At 40.6% G+C, this 18,330-nt stretch overlaps 1 protein-coding gene and 1 pseudogene across 1 annotated transcript in view; both read left to right on the forward strand.

The window, feature by feature from the left end:
- The window catches only part of DPP10 (dipeptidyl peptidase like 10), a 1,279,923-nt gene that overhangs the window by 574,214 nt on the left and 687,379 nt on the right, over nucleotides 1-18,330 (forward strand). The gene's annotated exons all lie outside the window — the stretch shown is intronic.
- LOC118709310 lies at nucleotides 5,973-7,903 on the forward strand (annotated as a pseudogene).

An 18,330-nucleotide genomic window follows, 5' to 3' on the forward strand; every position in this document is an offset into this window, starting at 1 on the left:
GCCCCTACCCCATCAAGGAGCTGGCTGGCCTGCAAACTGCCCCAGGCCCCTCACCCAGGATGCCCAATTCCCAGTAGGGGACACCCCCAGATGGGGGTGTGGATGCACTACAAACAACCTTCAGACCCTTACCCAAGCCGGCCACGCCTCTAGGGGAGACTCCCACCCTGATGGGGACATGGCCAGCCTGCAAATGGCCCTCAGCCCCTCGCTCAGGCTGGCTCCTCCCCCAGCAGAGACACCTCCACCCCAGTGGGGGTATGGCAGGCCTGCAAATTGCCCCAGCTCTTCACCTAGGCTGGCACCACCCCCAGGGGATATCCCCACCCTGATAGGGGCATGGCTTGCCTGCAAACCCCGGGGTCCCTCACCTAAGCCAACCCTGTCCCCCAGTGGGGGACCACCCACCCCAATCAGGGTGTGGCTGGCCTGCAAACTGCCCAGGCCCCTCACAAAGGTCAACCTCACCCTCTAAGGGGGATCCCTTCAGGGCAGACCAGCTGGCCCCCACCTGTGCACCAGGCCTCTATCTATATATGCTAATTAGACTTGACATCCTTCTGGACAAAGCCATGGTGGTAGGGCCAAAGCAGAGTCAGTTGGGGATGATCAAGCTGTCAGGGGAGAGCAGTTAGGGGGGTCAGGCCAGCAGGCAGGGAAGCGGTTAGAAGTCAGTGGTCCCAAATTGTGAGGGGGATGTCCAACTGCCAGTTTAAGATGACATTCCTGAGGGGTCCCAGATTGGAGAGGATGCAGGCTGGGCTGAGGGACACCCCCCCCCCCGCCCCAGTGAATTAATTTTGTGCACTGGGCCTCTTAGTATGTTTATAAGTTTATACAATTCAACACAAAATAACTGTGTGTGTGTGTGTGTGTGTGTGTGTGTGTATTCATATGCATTATATAATATAGCATAAGGTAACCATACTTACCGTAAGTGTTCAATGTGGTGTTTTTAACAAATTTGTATGTGTTTATTCAGTGTCCAAATTTAAATAAAATAGATTTGAGTTTAATATGCTGGTAGGTAGATTTATATCATCATAATCTATTAGGTTAATATGTGGATGCTCTAAGACAAACACACACAATGAAACCCCACAGGCTCATAAAAGTATAATGGGAAATACATTATGTGGTGATAGGAGATAATACTTCATGCAAATGTGGCATTACATATCTCTTTGTGTTTAGGAATATGCTTGTCAGCTATGCAAACGCTCGTCATTATTTCTTAACAGCCTCTGGCCTTTCAGCAGCGCACAGAAGCAAGCTCTATATTTCACTCATTTAGTATTGTAGTATTGTAATTTTTTTTAGATAAAACTAAGAAGAACTAGCTCACACTACCATCTTTGATCATTGTCCAGAACAACTCTATGGCAGAGAATTATTAAATAGGACCTCAAGCATTCTTTCTGGCGGGCAACAAATTATTTAGTATCACGTCAAATGACATAAGCTTATTCAGATATGCTAAATCACAATCAAAAGCATGCTTATGTTTTGTTCCTGAATTCTAATAGTGAGTGTACAACCGTGTTAACTCTAATAGACCAGGTACGTTTATTAGTAAGTTAACCCACCGATTACCATAGTACTAGCTATGGCAGCAGTGTATGATTATAAAAAGACATAGACATTCTTTATAGCATATGGATTCAGTTATTCTAAGAATGGTCTGTGTAAAGATTAGTGTAGAAATACTAATTTGTTAATTAAATGTGTTTTAAATTCAGAGTTGTTTACACTGACTGGCTGATTACCTTTCCCTACCTGAGTTTTATATTAAAGTGCATTATATAACTTAAAGTTTTCTCCAATTTACTTAGCCTTTACCTAATAAAAATATGTGTTTGCCTTCAGGCAGAAAATTTTTCAGATAGTCAAGACAAATCTGCCAAATCAATGCCAATTTTCTAAGTATTTTGAATATTAATATTTATAAAGAACAAAATGTTACTTTCCTAATTTTGCAATGAAATTACTATTTTCTCTTCATAAGTAGAAGTTAATGAGTCAATGTTTATGCAGTTGCCAGCTTGCCAATTAAACACTTATCATGGAACTCACAAATGTCCTTGTCTTCACCCAGTTAGTAATAGAGAATGCTTTCCTTTTCCTAGTATAAATAAACGTCCCTCCACCTTCTCTTTCACTGTTCTTCATCCTTGTCTATTTTTCCCTCGTACTCTCTGTTTCAGATTGCTTGCTCTTGCCTTCTCTTCACCCTCTCTGCCTTCCACCGCAGGAAGAGAGATGCACTCACTTAAATGGCCTGGGAGCTGTCGGGAGGGCGTGGCTGAGGCAGAGGCAGGGCAGCCAGGCTCCTGAGGGCTAGTCACCAGGGTGCAAGACATTTAGAAGCTGAGAGGGTGAGAGGGAGGAAATTTCCTGGCCCATAATCTGGGGCCTCAAAAATAAAGTTGCTGCCAAAACCGGTTTGGCTTAGTGGATAAAGCATTGACCTGCTGACTGAAAGGTCCCAGGTTCAATTCCAGTCAAGGGCATGTACCTTGGTTATGGGCACATCCCCAATGGGGGTGTACAGGAGGCAGCTGATCAATGTTTCTTTTTCATCGGTGTTTCTAACTCTATCTCTCTCTTCCTCTTTGTAAAAAATCAATGAAATATATTTTTTTAAATAATAAAAAAGTTGCATTAGGGCTTTCTCAGATGATCAAGTGTATGAATTGCTCAGTGTCATTGGCAAAAAATTTTGTGCAGAACTACAAAGGATCAAAACACCAAGGGGGCTTGTCCAGTGGTACATGAGAGAAGTTCAGCTCCAAGTTGAGATCCTGAGAGTGGTGCTGGGAAAGACAGGGGAGATAGAAGTAACAGAGAGAGACGGAGGAATTCAGCAAACAGTGGGAGAAAGGACAGAAATGAGGCACAGATTGGAAACAGAGTAAATGGACATTTCTGCGTTCTCTGCCAGCAGGATTTTTAAAAAGCACATATATCACCTGATGGTTATCTGAATGAGGGCCCTGCCGAAGAGGATGACAATCAGACTAAGCCAAGCAGACAAGTGGCATCGCTACAGGGAACAGTCCTAGAAACAGGTTTTACGATTTAGCATAGATACGTCTTTTTTTCTTAAAGGAAACAATCTTGGCTTATATTTTATTCATGGAAGCCATTCTTTATTGCCTTGAGTGATTCGGGCTGCGTGTGGATGTGAGTATGGTAGCTTTAAATTCACCTGTGTCCTTGAAACAGCAGCCTGCAGTGCATTCAGCATAGTTACTGTGGCTACTGCTCTCTCGCCTTGTTTGTGAGCCTATTATAAGTCTCCTCTGTTCAGAAAATTGCGTCGTGGGCTATTATTGAATTAGCAGTTTGCTTAAATGGATAGATACACACACGTCTTGCAAAGAATGTGTAAACCACTCAAGAGCAGCAAAAAGGCATCCTCCACGAATAGCATTTACAGCATCTAAGATTTCCTATTTCCCCCAGTTGTGGGCAAAAGGGTGATGCAGGCTTAGTAACCACACATGAACATGATGCCTATTAAGTAGAAAGTGAATGTGTGCATTTTATTTAAGATATAAAGACTAAACATAATCTTCCTGATTTTACCTCTCATATTAAAGAATAATTGTTTTTCTGTTAAAAATTTAATATTCATTCATACACTAAAATTAAAGACAAATGATACATTCCTTAAAAGTATTTGGGTTGCAGTTCTGAACATTGTCCACCTATTGAGATTCTCTAGCAAGCTTAAGGATACTAGAACCTGAATTTCACCTTGAGAAATTCTGATTTTTAAAATTTCCCCTGGTTAATCTCATGCATACTCCAGGTAGAGAATCATGAAATTAGGGCCTGTCTGTGGCTAAAAATTTTTCTCTAAACTCACTTACCAATAAAATAGGATGTGGTAGGGGAAGGGGGAAGATAAATAGAGATTTTTGCTACCAGAGACTTTAGCTGGGATGTTGCCTCGGCCATTTACTTGCTGAGATGACTGAATGTCTTGCAACATCAGTTTCCTCATCTGATTAAAAATAGATTCAACAACGCAAAGGCTGTTGCAATTAAATGGAAGATAATATGTGTAGGAATTAACACACAGGACATTCGGTGTGAAATCCCCTTCTCCTTGCCTAATGGAGTGTGACCTTCCCTAGCCCCAGTGCTCCTGTAGTGCAGAACAGGCAGTCAAGTGAAAGTGATCCAAAGCAAGGCCGCCCGCTTACTGCATTGGCAATGTCTCTGTAAAGACCAGAGAGAAGGTTGGTGCTTTTAAGTTTTAAGAGAGAGGATGATTGCTTTAAACACACAAAGCAGGGTGTTTTTATCTTAAAAAAGTGCTATTAAACTTAAAATAGTTACCGAGGAGAGCTATGAGATTATTCTAAAGACGCTACTGCTGTTAACACAAAGTACCAACTATACATCTGGAAGTTGTTTTCCAGAATTTAGAGCACATAAGGGCGAATGGCAATACAACACAACTACTTGCAGGATAGTAGGGGTATGGCCCTGAGAAAAAGCCAACTTCCTGACCCCTTAGAGTTTACCTTTAAGGGGAGACAAACTTTTATCAAGTAATATGGGTATCTGGAACAAGTGAAACATGGCTACATGCAGGAGGGAAGCAAACACAAATAACAGTAGGCCATTTACCAGGTTATGGAAGTTGTCAGGTGAGGGAGATGACAACACCCCATACTGGTACACTGGACAGGGTGGTAGAGAACAGCGGATTTGTATGAACTATTTGATACACAGAACCAACAGGTTTTGCCTGAATGGAAGGAGATATATATATAATTTATTATAATATATATAAATTATATATATATATATATATATATATTATTTCAGATGTGAAGTCAACAGGACTTGGAAGGGAAGCCTGTGTGTGCTACAGTTATACTAGTAAATGACTTCAGCAGCCAGAAGAACTATGATCCTATTCAATATCACTGTGGGAACCAAATATATCTCTTATTTTGGGTGGGAGATCAGGTTTTGAACATTGAGTTTAAAATTCCTGTTGAGAGACTGTCCATATCTCTACCCCAGGCACAGGCAGCTGACCGCTCCTCCGGGCCTGAGCCCTGCAGGGTGGGCCCACAGGGAGTCAAAAGGGTGGGGCTATTGCATTCCCTGAGGCCCATGCCACATGGAGAGGAGTGATCAGCTCAAGAAAGATGGCATCTATCATGTGGGAGAAGGACTTAGCATAGGGATGCTGATGGCTGTCCCTTTGGTTCTGCCCCCCAACTCCCCACCCCACCCCTGACGTTACCAACCCCAGTCTCTCCACACAGGACTCTAGACTTCTCTGCCCTCCCTCAACCAAAGCTCAGGTTTTAATTCCCGTGTGGTTCTGGGAGTAGGTGAGTGTAACTTCCACCTATTCCACCACCATCTTGGATCTCTCCCCAAATTTCTGACTAGTAGAAAAAAGGCATTTCATTGTGAGAGAACAGTCAAGAGCATCCTTAAAGGTCCCTTCTAATCATGTGAATTAACAACCCTTTCCCTTGGTTTGACTAGGTTACAGCCATTCTCTCAAAGAGGGGATCTGAACTGGAAATCTTGGTCAAATATAGCCAAAGTTTTCCAGCTGGAGTTGGATTTTCCTCCCACAAGCTGCTGAGATGGCCTGCACCTGGATTTTAAAGTTGATTAATCAACTAGAGCTGCTTTTGCGTAGGTAACGGGGACATAAGTGGAAATGGTCCAGTAAGGTTTGAGCAAGGCACTAGAGCACTGTTAAGCTGTATTCTGTGAACACGCACAGCATCCCACAGGTACGAACAAAACAGTTGCCTTGATGGGACACCAGCTGTTCTGAGCCTGGACACCAGCATAAGAAGACAGACACCAGGGTCTTCGGATGAGCGGGGTAAAGTTTGAATTCCAGTCTAATCATCTGCTCCTGTGTCTCCCAGCCTGGTCCATCCCATCAGGGAACCAAGAGTGTGCTCTTTGTGACAGAGATCAGAGGCAACATACTAGAACGAAGAAGCTCATGGCTTTAACTTTTGTTTCTGCCAATTTGGAATCATCCATGGCTTCAGATGGCCATCTTCTCGTTCCCTTGCATCAGAAGCAGGGAAAGAAAAGTCAAGGTTTTATCATGATGAACAAGGGGAGGATATCATGTAAAGACCTGGGGCATGAAGACTGCTAAGGGTGGCTCTAGAAGGAAAAGAATAAAGGAACTTTCCTGAGCAACAAAAGAAAAAGTGTTCTGGGGGATACTGAAGGCATCCTCCCTATATTGATACAGCAAGCAATTGGCAGAAAAAAACTGATGGATTTGTCAACCTGCCTGACTTCACTGTGGAGAAAGCATCTAAATGCAAAAGAAAAGCATGCTTTCAAGGTCAGCCATCCACAGAGCAAGGCCTTTTATTTTGCAACTGAGACTACGTAAGAAATTAATGTGTGGTTAAACAAGCTTGGATTATCTGTAACCCATCATGAATCCACTACAAAGGACAAAGAATGCTAAAGTGAGAGTGAATAGCTGTGGAGACAGCACCACCTCCTAATTCTTCAGAGACTCTGTCCCCCTTGAGTCCTCCAGTATTCCAAAGAATCCCCCAAAGAGGCCTGGTAAGTTTCTGGAGAACATTAAAGAATGAATAAAGCAGCAGAGCAGGCATCTTCATCTTCATCAAAGTTGAGTGAAACACCAGGCTCTTTCTCTTCCCTGGAAAAATACCTTAAAGACAGCCAACACTTTGCCCACCTCCTTATCAAAAAAAAAAAAAAAAAAAAGACAGTCCTTGAGGAACATCAACCATTCGTCTGCTGCTGAAGATGTGGGACAATCGATAGCAATTGCTGTGAAGATTCCCCCACCTGCACCCTCAGAGGCAAACAATCACAAGGCCCTGGAGAACAGCTTGGCCACATAAAAAGGTGGAGTTTTGAGCTCTATCTAGTGGTGATATGTCTTCATTGAGAAGCAACCTAGACCATCTTACTGTCCCAGACAAGCCCATGGGATCAAAGATGATGGACAGAGAAGAAACAAAAGTGTCTGGAGATGATAGAATAGAGAAGCTCTACAAATCATTAGAGCAAGCCAGCCTATCTCCTCTTGGGGACTGACAACATTCAATCAAAAAGGAGTTGAGAAAGTCCTTTGTGAAGCAGTTAAAAATCCATCCATAAATGAGAAACCCCTCCAATTTGAACCTTGAATAGCACATTAAATTGTAAAGAACATGACTTGGCCATGACTAACCAGTTGCTGGAGGATCCGAAGCTGACAGCCAGAAAATACAGGGAGTGGAAGGTCATGATCACCATGCTGATTCAGGACATCTAACAGCAGCAGGACCCTGCGTCCACATCAGTCCCTGCAGACTCCCCGTTCGGACTCTAGAAACCACCTTCCTCTGCCTCTTGTTGAAAGTTCTATTTGACAACAAGCCAGCATTATCTCCCCTTCTTCCCCCAAGCAACTCTTTAAGATGTTGCAAGACCTTATGTTTTTCCTTAAAAGGAAAACTGAGACCAGTTCCTTAATATCAGCTCCCGGTAGAGATGCAGTCTGAGTAAGGACCAGCACCAGGAGCAGCAGGGCTCCATCCAGGTGTGGTGTTCCCATGGAAACCAGAGGAATGGAGTCCAGTTGAACAGTCCTTGTGTTTCTGTTGGGAGCTTGGTTATGCCATACTCTAGGTGGAATATGAAAAATCTATCTTCTGTTCCCTGCTCTCAAGAGAATCACAACGTTCTGTGGACAAAAGTTCACCTTTTTACCATAGAAATATTCAGTTCTCCAATTCCACTGAGTTGGGCAGATGAGTTCTCAAAATCATTTTGTTGGATGAAGTAATGTTTTCTATGGCAGTAACTGGAACAGGACAATATGTTTTTGTGGAACTGCCCATGGTCCAGAATGGTGGTACCTTTTCCATGAGTGGAGAAACACTTCATAGCTAGAGGGGTGTGAGATATGATTAATCCTGAGAAGGAGGCATGTTCTATATTCCCCTCACTCAAAGGACAGCTTGATGGCTTCCCACTTCACCAGCTAGCTGTGGGGTGGGTCTGATTATGTTTTCCTTTCCACAGAACAGCAAATGAAAATGTCTCCTTATACTGGAGGCCTCTAATCATTCCCAGCATTTCTGAACCACTGTAGAGGACAATAACAGGTTCCACAAGGAACGTTTGCTGCCATTGTTCATGGGTGTGTGCCCATGCACAGTATAAGTTTATATCTAGGTTCAATATAAATATTGATAAAAATAATTCTGTTATCTGAATAGTTTAAATATATTTACTCCAAAAACAACAACCAGCCAACAAAAACAACAAAAGAGTTAAAACATGATTGTTTTATTTTTGTATGTTTATGTCACTTTGTGTCCTATGTGAATAGTCATCTCTAATGTTTGTGATTTAAGTACTCAGTGTATGAAATTCATGCACCAAGGGTTGTCCCTCAGCCCAGCCTGCACCCTCTCCAATCTGGGACATCCTCACAATTCAGGACTTCTGGCTCCCAACTGCTCCCCTGGCTGTGATTGCCCCTAACCACTCCCCTGCCAGCTTGATTGATGCCTAGCTGCTTTCCTGCCAGCCTGACTACCCCTAACTGCCCTCTCCTAAAGGCATGGTCACCCCTAATTGCCCTCCCCTGCAGGCCTGGTCAGCCCTAACTGGCCTTCCTGCAGGCTTGGTCCCCCTCCCAACTGTTATCCCCTGCAAGCCTGGGTCCCCCCCAACTGCCCTTCCTTGCAGGCCAGGTCACCCCCTAACTTCCTTTCTCTGCTGGCCTGGTCACCCCTAACTGCCCTCCCCTGAAAGTTTGATTGCCCCCAACTGTCCTCCCTTGCAGGCCTGGTCCCTCCCAACTACCCTGCCCTGCTGGCCATCTTATGGAGGCCATCTTGTGTCCACATGGGGACAGCCATCTTTGACTACATAGGAACATCTATCTTGTGTGTTGAAGTGATGGTCAATTTGCATATTACTCTTTTATTAGATAGGATATTTATAGAGGTTCAAATTACTAGTGTTTTCAAAGATGATACACTATTCTATGTTTTGCTCAGTATATATTCTCAAAGGATATATATTTTTGCTTGAGAAATTAGATGATTAAAAAATAGATTCCTGTTGACTCTGCAATGTGTGATGTCAGGTAAGCAGTTGGAGAGATTCCTGAGTCCCAGTGAGGAGAGATGTAGGAGGTAGTTAGATATCGATGGACAAATGAAGCCACGAGAGTGGGTGGTCATAGTCACAGGAAGCACAAAGTGAGCAGAGTGCATGTGTTTTTATTTAGGACTTCCCCTGGCGATGCAGTGACTGACCCTCATGCTGGTGCTTTGCATAAAATAGCATAATCTAACCAACAGTCCTTTCTCTTAGAGTAGTTTAGAAGTGAAAGCAAGGTTGCTCTCCAAGAAATGTCTCTTCCATACGCTTAAAGTTCTAGCAGGACAAGTCAAAATTTCCAAATGGCCCTTCAGAATAGTCCTGTAGAATGGTCAAGCTGAAGTCCCAGATTGAGAAATTTGAACACTGTTTTGCCATTTCAGATTGGAATCTAGTCCACAATTCTGAGATTGTTTTTAGTCCCTAATGAAACAGTTACCCATGTAGATTTTGCTGAAATAGTATCCTTTAAAACAATAATTTTCATGTTTGCCAGCTGCAGTCTATAATCTGGAATGTAATTAGGGATTCTAAGTCTTTCTGAATCTCTAATAATCTTAGCAGCTGTAAAGACATTTAAGGTTTAAGAGTTCTGTCCATTTTACTAAAAGGAAGAGAGTGAGAAAGCCATGAGAAAAGATTTTCCTACATTAAGCAACGCACTCCACCTCATAATGCAGAAACACCTGCTCGTCTGTTAAAATTCTATTTCCACCTGCCTGAGGCAGAGTGGCTAAATGCTCACTATTTGGGGACACTGAGTCCATTTAAAACTCTAGCAAGTAAATGTAGTCTGCCATTTCTTAAAATTAATAGTGCCTTTCAGGGTCAAGAGTGCTTTGCTCATTTGGATTTCAACAGAATTCAGGAAGCAGTTACAGGAGAGTACAGCTGTGAGTCAGGCACCAAACTCCCACGTAACTCTCAGGCTCTCATTCTCCCATCCAGTCCACAGTGCGTGTCTGTAAACTGAACTCCTTGGCAACAGACATTTCTTAACTCCTCTAACTTCATGTCTTTCTATAAAGGTTTACTTTTTTTTCTGTTTCTGTTATTGGTGATTTTAATTTTACTGTGAAATATTTTAGACAGTCAGGTAAGAGCAACGTATTATAAAACATATTATAATAAACATCAGATTTCATCATAATAACAAAATAATTGTTTTAGATTTTTAAAAGAAATTAAACATTACAGACACAGTTAAGGTAAAGGTCCTTTTTGTACTCTTCCTCTATATCATTTAATTTTCTTTCTCTTCCAGTATAATCTTAATAAACTATTAGTAGTTTGGTGCACATAAAAGGAACATTTTCTTTTCTTTTCTTCTTTCTTTCTTTCTTTCTTTCTTCCTTCCTTCCTTCCTTCCTTCCTTCCTTCCTTCCTTCCTTCCTTTCTTTCTTTCTTTCTTTCTTTCTTTCTTTCTTTCTTTCTTTCTTTCTTTCTTTCTTTCTAAACATCTCCCATATTCTTTCCTGTTACTATAGGGAGGTGTCAGAGAGTTTGCTAAATATTTTGGTATTGGCACTGTATATGTTAAAACTATAACAACTTCTATAGGCATTCTATACTTTCATTGTATAATTATGTATCCATAAATGTATGCAGTGTTGTTTCAGTTTTTATAATTTTTATTTAAAATATTGGAACATTGTACACCTTGATTTTGCTCACTATTTATTTTGAGTTTTATCTTGATCGCTAGAGGTAACCCGGCTAGTGCATATAATGGCATTTATTGTAGAATATACCTCAGAATATAGCAACTTGGCATGCTGGACATTTTAAGGTGAAGGCATTTGATAAACAGCAGAAGCAGATAGGTTGTTCTGACCTTCGCCCTACAATTCTGCTCCAAAGGAGGTTATAACACTCCCATGTGAGAGGTGCCCCTTCACCCCAAAAAAGGAGCGCCTTTGTCTCTGAAGACAGGGGGAGGCCAAGCAGAATCCTGATGAGCAGGCTTTGCTAAGTTTCCCTAGTTTGCTACACTGTCCTCACACTCTCTGGCTTGCCATCTTTCTCCACCACTTTTCTCTCCACATCAAAGCTAACACAAAATGCTCGGGTCTAATGGTTTCTTTGAGTATTCGTTTCTTTATGAAGGCTACTATGTCACTGAAAACTTATATTAAATAAATGTGTGTGTTTATCTCCTCTTAGTCTGTTTCTGTTAAAGTAATTGCCCTACCCAGTTAGGAACCCTAAGAGGGTCAGGACAATGTTTGCTTCTGCATTAGTATTCCATGTATAAATGCATTACAGTGTATTCATTCTTTCATGTTCCATGGGTGAGGTCTGGGTTTTTTATAATTCAGTTATTATAAATAATGAAGAAGTGAGCATTGTGGTTCTGGTAGATGTCTTCCTGAATTCACATGTGAGAGTTTTTTATATAGGATATTTATTTATTTTTTAAATATGTTTGTATTGATTTCACAGAGGAAGTGAAAGAGAGAGAGAAAGAGAGAGAGAGAGAGAGAGAGAGAGAGAGAGAGAGAGAGAGAGAGAGAGAGAGAAACAGCAATGATGAGAGAGAATCATCGATTGACTGCCTCTTGCATGCCCCACACTGGGATCAAGCTCAAAACCTGGGAATGTGCCCAGAAGGGAATGGAACCATGACCTCCTGATTTAGCTAGGCTAAAATTGTACATCTTTTCTGTCACATTGCTAAATTGCACTCTGGAGTTGTAAAAATCTATACTCCCACTCACAGGGAAAGTGCTCATTTTCCTTCATTTATTTGCCAAAATCTGGTACTTTCCTTTCTTTTTTTATGTTGGCACAATGTTAACTCAGAATTTCAGAGACAAGTCTATGAAAAGTCTTGGTACCACTTCCATTGTCACTGTCCTTTCCATACACACCACCAGCTCCCTGATTCTTTTCATATGAGTAGTTTTCACACACTTTTGTTCAATTAAATGGACAAATACTATGTGAAGTAATTGGCTGCTATAATCTAATGTATAACTGAATAATCAAAACCAGGATAAGAACTTTAATCTATTTCTCTTACCATATTTTAGCCAGTGACAATGAGAATAATTATAATTCTGGTCCAATAATAAAAAAATTATGCAATAATCGATAAGAACAAACCAGACTCATTATGAACTTCAAAGAGGGATACACAAAATTGTGCTCTTGCTTGAGTCAGATACTTAGCATCTGACTATACTGGGAAGCTAGGAAATTGATCAAATCATCAAAGCATTCTTTAGCTCTATCCTCTCATCAAATCCCTTAATTGCATATAATTTTAGAATTAAAATGGATTACTAACAATTTTACCCAAATTGTTTAGACTTCTTATATGATTTTTCAAATTATGAGGTTCAGAGAGATGAAAGGCCTTGATGAGGCCACATATGACCATTTAACCTCTTTCACGTGACCTTTTGGCTGCCCAGGACCCTGTAGTGTAATGTTCTACCAGAACATGCTAACCTTCACAGCCTGAAGAACAGGTCAAGTGATCAAGATGTTATTGCACCAATTATTTACTCTAACATCTCATCTTTCACTTATCTATTAGTACAGGATTTTCCTCCTTTGCAACTAATCTGATAACCTAATTAACCATTACTCACAGTGGCTAATGTTGTAGTGACTCTTGAACATATTTTCCTTAAAGAGAACTTTAAAATCAGTTTCCTCTTTAGTCTTTCAAAAATATCCCATCTAATAAAAGAGTAATATGCAAATTGACCATCACTCCAACACACAAGATGGTTGCCTCCATTTGGACACAAGATGGCCTCCACAAGATGGCCAGCAGGGGAGGGCGGTTGGGGGTGATCAAGCCTGCAGGGGAGGGAAGTAAGGGGTGACCAGCCAGGAGAGGAGGGAAGTGGGGGTGACTGGGCCTGGAAGGAAGGGAAGTTGTGGGGGAGACTAGACCTGCAAAGGAGGGCAGTTAGGGGCAAGCAAGCTGACAGGGGAGAAGTTAGGCATCAATCAGACTGGCAGGGGAATGATTAGGGGGCAATCAGGAAGGCAGGCAAGCAAAGAGGTGGGAGCCAGCAGAGCTGGATTGTGAGAGGAATTTCTGACTACCCCTTTAGGCCCAATCCTGGTGAGACATCCCTTGAGGGGTCCCAGATTAGAGAGGGTGAAGGCTGGGCTAATGGACACCTCTCCCCCTGTGAACTAATTTCTTTTGCACCGGGCCTCTAGTTATTCTATCAGCATCAAAGTAAGCTTCTTAAATGTGAGAGTTAGGGCAGAGGAAAGAAATAATCTTAGCGTCTTTTTTATTTCATTTTAATTCATTTGGGTACCTTTAAGAAAACTCCTCTACCAGCATTGACCCATAAAGGCCTGAGACAATCACATTCATCATTTAAATTTAAAGACATAAGCACAGTTTGCTAATGGAACTAAGGCAAATACATAAGTACTAGTCCATTTTCAATGCTTATTATATATTGTTAAATGATAATAAAACATTTAAGAAAATATATGTGACATTCAAATGAACACTACAATGATTTAATTTCACAATAATCAATATTAAATTAACTTCATATTACATGAAATTGTTAAACATTACTGATATAAACAGTAAAAGAAAATTATTCTGTAATCTTAAAAACAGATCATGGTTAGAAATATTTTATTAAAACAAGGACAGGGTAGATATTGTAAAAATTGTTAAAGAATTTATTTTACAGATAATTAAAGGAAAATAACATTCCACCAGTAATCCCATCATGTGTTTTCAATCAATGAACAAATGAAATACACTAAAATGTAGGCAGGCAAGAACGAATTCTTATTTGTGTAATACAAGGTACACTAGTGGTTATTAAGTAGTATACTGAACATTTAAACAGCACACGGTGTTTATAAATGTTAACTTTTAGAATAATGCTTCAAAAGTGAAAGTTAAAATAATTAACAGAAGAGATAACTAAGCTGGGCAGTCCTGAATTTGTAATACACACATGTGATTGGTCCACTGATATGAACTTATAGTTCAAATTATGGTGTGTTTTTGTTGTTGTTGTTTGTTTGTTTTGCTTTTTGTTGTTATTTTTTAAGTTTCTTTGTCACTATAAACATTACCTTTATTTCCAAATATGTCCTTATTTGAAGTAAGGACATATTTAAATGTTACAGATATTTTAAATAACTCAAGTGATTTGTTAAATTCTTACAGGAGCAATACCATCATGTCTATGCAATAATGTTTTCACTAATTTGAAGTTTTTAGAATTATACTCAATATATATTTATGGGTTACTTGATTAATGGGTGATTTTTATTTAAATTAATGCTATGATAAATTTAAGGTTATCCAGCTCTCTTGGGTTTTTGTGTTGCTATTATTCTTATGCTTCTCCATCCAATAATCCATTCAAGCACATTCACAGTTAATTGAGTGGCCACTCTATAGCATTCCAGGACACAGATATAAGAGATCCTCAAGGAAATCACAGCTTATTGTGTGAAATGGGCAAACAGGACATACTGTGTGTCCTGCTGTGCTTGGGGACATTGGCAGAGCACTAGCAGCCCAGAGGAACTCTGAGTGCTGAATTTGGGGCATCAGCAGCTTTTTGGAGGAAGTGCTGGTTGGTTTTAGACTTAAGACTAAGACCTGCCTGCTCAATAAAATATGGATGACAGGAGAAGCAAAAACAGCCCATGTAACTATAGCAGCAGCCCATCCACCTACTCGGGGATGATGATGCTCCACTGAAGTGGTGAGATGAGCTCGGATGGAGTGGGAGACAAGTAGCTAGAGAGGAAGGTAAACATCAGATTATAATGACCCTCATGTCATTTTGAGGAATTTAGAGCTGGAGGAGCAGAGAAGTCCTTAGAAAATGTAAAGAGGCAATGATGCTGTCAGATTCATGTTTCAGAGAGCTCATTCTAGTTGTCTTGTTGTTGTTGAGTGTTTTCTACAGTTGAGAAGAACTGGGTGGGCATAAAAGGAAGCTTTGTGATGATCTCTAGGGGCTTTACTGTGACTGTGGCGAGAGGAGTCAGAGCCCATACTAATTTATGGCCACTGGCCCCATTGTACATATCACATCACAATAGAAAGGGAAAGGATGTGAAACTTGTTTAACCCTTTGTTTCTTTTTCCTAAGCATGGAGGGAACCAAAAACTCAGGGATAGACCTGGGAATTCACTACAATGAGGGGTTTGCAAACTATGGCCTGCAGGCCACATCAGGCCCTCTGCCTGTTTCTCCAAGTGGAGCTTAATTAGAACTAGCCACACTCTTGGTTTTTTCCATATTGTCTACAACAGCAGAATGCTCACAAAAGAGACCATCTGACATACACAGCCTAAAATATTTCTAATCTGGCCTGGTAGAGAAAAATTTGAAAACCCCTGATGTAAGAGATCACTCAGTGAAAACATCTATTTTTCACATATTTCCACTTGGTCTGCTCTTTATTTCTTCTTACACCTAAAACATACATGGGATCATTTTACCTCTGCTTGCAGTATATGAAGTATAACGTTTAGATTTTCTTTAGTGAAAATCTGCCATGATGGCTCTCTTACTTTTGTTTGACTAAAAACACTCTTCCCCCCCCCCCCCCAATGTTACTGAACTGCTTCCTGGGTTGTAATTATTTTCTTTTACACATGAAGGAGATTATTCCTCTATCATTTGTTTTACTTTGTTTTGGTTAAAACATCAACTGTCAGTCAAACTGCTGCTTCTTTTAAAGTAATTTTTTTTTTCCTCTGATCTCTTAAGATTTTTCTCCTGGCCTTTTATTTTATTTTATTTTATTTCCTGAAATTTTAATATTATGTATTTAATTGCATATTTCTTTCTAATTATCCTGCATGGGATCTGTGGGTTTCTTGAATCTGTAGATTATCGTCTGGAAAATCCAAAAAAATTCTCAACCACTATTGCTTCAGATATATCCCTCTTTCCATAGTCCCTCTTCTCTCCATCTAGGGATCTGATTTCATATCCCAGATCCTGGTATGGTGTCATCCATGGTTATTAGTCTTTCTCATATATGCTCCTCCTTTGGTCTTTGTGGATGAAACCTAAATAGTTCTTTTCAACCGATCTTCCTGTAGACCATGTCTGTCTTTAGCTCTCCTTAGTGCTGTCACCATGGCAGATAACCAGAATTCCAAAAACTCTTCACTGGTGCTCCTATAGGTTGTGAAAATGGTAATTTGTTGCAGCTTTTCCCATTGGGGATGTGGAGTCTATTTCTTCACCCTTTGAATCAGGGCTGCCTCATATGCTATTTAGGTAGATATGATGCTACGGAAAGGATATCATATGTGTTTTGAGCAGAGTCTCAAGAATCTTTGAGCATATCACTCTGACTTTTGGAACCCTATGAACTTCACATGAGCAAGCCAGGGATGGCCTGGTAGAGGATTTGAGACCCTGTGTGAAGATGGCCCACTCACTCAAGCCAAAGAACCTACCAGCTGACCATTGATTCATAAGTAAACTCACCTTTTTAGATCAACTGTGATCGGTCAGATCTGGCCCAGACTAGAAGAACCATTTAGCCAAATTCAGCCAAGATTTCTAACCTGTGAAATTCATGAGCTAATGCAATTGATGATTGTTTTGAGATAGATCTATACCAGGTTTGGTTGGAAAAAAAAAAAAAAAACAAACTAACTCATATTGCTATATTACTTTCTTTAGATTATTCTTATAAGTCACTAATCACCACTTAATTGTCAAATCAGTGAGTATTTATCAGTCCTTATATGAGGCCATTTAGCATAAACTGACAGTGTTGGTTAATTACTATTTAAAAATCTGTACTATCTTGATTGCTGTAACACCTTCCCTTATCACTTTTACCAGAACTCTGTGCTCTTCCTTCTCCATTTTCCTTGTAAATTTCCTCTCTTCTGTGTTTTTTTTTTTGTTGTTGTTGCTGTTTGTTTGTTGATTTGTTTTAATTTTATCGTTAAGGGTTAACATTGGGCAGGTTGCAGCATTCTTTCTGCTTCCTCTCCATTTATAAGCTATCCTGTTGACTCTTCTCCTTTTTTCTTTCAGCTCTCATCTGTGTGGCTATGATAACACAATCCGTTTCTTCATACAAAACCAACTCCTGCATTAGAGACCTAAATATGTCAGCTGACAATTAGCTGTGAGATATTTGTCCCTAGACCCTAAAATTCAACATATCCCAAGCTGTGGAATCATGTTCCACTCTGCCATCTGCTGGCTTGCTGTCCACTCCCCCATTTCACACCGTGTCACACACCATCCCAGCCACCTGTCACGGAAACCAAAGCACAGCACTGGGCTCTGCTAGACTCGTGTGTGTTCCCTCTCTATTTCTAACACATGGCCCCATGTGGTCCTTCCTGTTCTCTCTCCTGCAGCACAAATAGCTTCTTGACCAGTGTCTCTGACTCTATGTTGTTTCTCTTATAGCCATCGTAAACTTGGCTGCCAACATGTTATTAAAAATAAAAACTTTTTAGAGGCTTTGTGTTTACTGTAGCAGCTTTGATCAATCATAAGCACATAGGATACCATAGTTATTGTTCTGCCTCTGACCATCACCACTAAATAAGTTCTGCTTTATATTCATGTTAAGCCTAGAATCCAACTATATATAGACAGTGGTTAGAAGTGAATGGATAATAGCCTTAAAGCTGAAATTACTTGTCTTGGGATTATCAAACATAAACAAAACAATAGGAAAGGGGGTTTAGTGTGAACTGAACTCAATTTTGATCGATACAGAGGTGACAAGGCATTTTAAAGGAGAATAAGGGAGTCAGAAGAGGGACAAACAGGGGCTCAGTGGAGAAGTGTAAGTATTGATTAGGCCAGCTGTTCCTTCCAGCTGGCAAATTTGGAAGTTAGGGTTACAACCTTCCATAGAGACTGGGAGACTGAGGCAATATCCTCCCCGATGATAACATTTCAAAGGAATGGTTTTCAGTTTCCTTGAGTCCTTTAGAAAGACACTTCTGAATTGTAGGAGTTATAGACATATCTCCAAGGGACAGGGGAAAAAAGCACAGTTGAAAGCCTTTTTCAGTAAGTGCTCTAAGAAAGGGAGTTCAAGGCCTAGCTACAGATGGGGGCTAGAACAAACAGTACATTTTTCAGGAGGCTTGCATCTCTTAGGCAGGCACTTTAAGGGAGGCTAGAGCCATCCTAGGGAAGAGGCCTTGAACTCTCAGAAACTATG

This window comes from Pipistrellus kuhlii, unplaced genomic scaffold (assembly GCF_014108245.1).
Source record: "Pipistrellus kuhlii isolate mPipKuh1 unplaced genomic scaffold, mPipKuh1.p scaffold_m20_p_7, whole genome shotgun sequence".
Taxonomy (NCBI): domain Eukaryota; kingdom Metazoa; phylum Chordata; class Mammalia; order Chiroptera; family Vespertilionidae; genus Pipistrellus; species Pipistrellus kuhlii.